Raw genomic sequence first — 718 nt, forward strand, 5'->3', positions numbered from 1 at the left:
CCAATAAATAAACCACCTACTAAATTCAACGCTAGCAAGGACGGCTCGTTTGCGACTAAGACATGCCATCAATACTTAGGTTGGAGCTCGCGAACCCCACCCCACCGCAAACCGTCACTGAGATCATACTAACCCGGAACTCTCCTTTTGGAAAAGGTAGATCCGCCACAACTAGAGATCCAATAGCTTCTTCTTCCCGACCTAGCAAAAAGAAACCTCGCAACTATTCCTTCAATCAGGCGAAGAGAACATCAATCACGGTGGTGGAGGATGGACGCTAGCTCAAGCAAGCCATCAACCATCAAGATAGCAAAGCTCTTTGGGGTTTTGGGTTTGGGGTTTAGGGTTTAGGGTTTAGGGTTTTCCTCCAAAATTTTCCGACAAAAAATTTCTCGTCCGAAAGTTTTAGACAAAAATTTCCCGCAAAAATATTTTCCGCCAAAAAAATTCCGACAAAAAATTTCCCGCCAAATTTTTTTTGACAGAAATAGTATAGGAAATTTTGACACAAAAATTGACATATAATTAAAAAATAGGAGAAATCAACCATTAACTCTAAAACGGCAAAGCTCTTTAGGGTTTAGGGTTTGGGGTTAGGACTTAGGGTTTACGGTTTACAGTTTTCTTTCCAAAAATTCCCGAAAAAAATTTTCCCGCCAAAATTTTCTATCTACCGCCAAACATTTTCCACAATCGAAAAATAAAAGAAATCAACCAT

The sequence above is a fragment of the Capsella rubella genome, unplaced genomic scaffold (genome assembly GCF_000375325.1).
Source record: "Capsella rubella cultivar Monte Gargano unplaced genomic scaffold, Caprub1_0 scaffold_17, whole genome shotgun sequence".
NCBI lineage: Eukaryota > Viridiplantae > Streptophyta > Magnoliopsida > Brassicales > Brassicaceae > Capsella > Capsella rubella.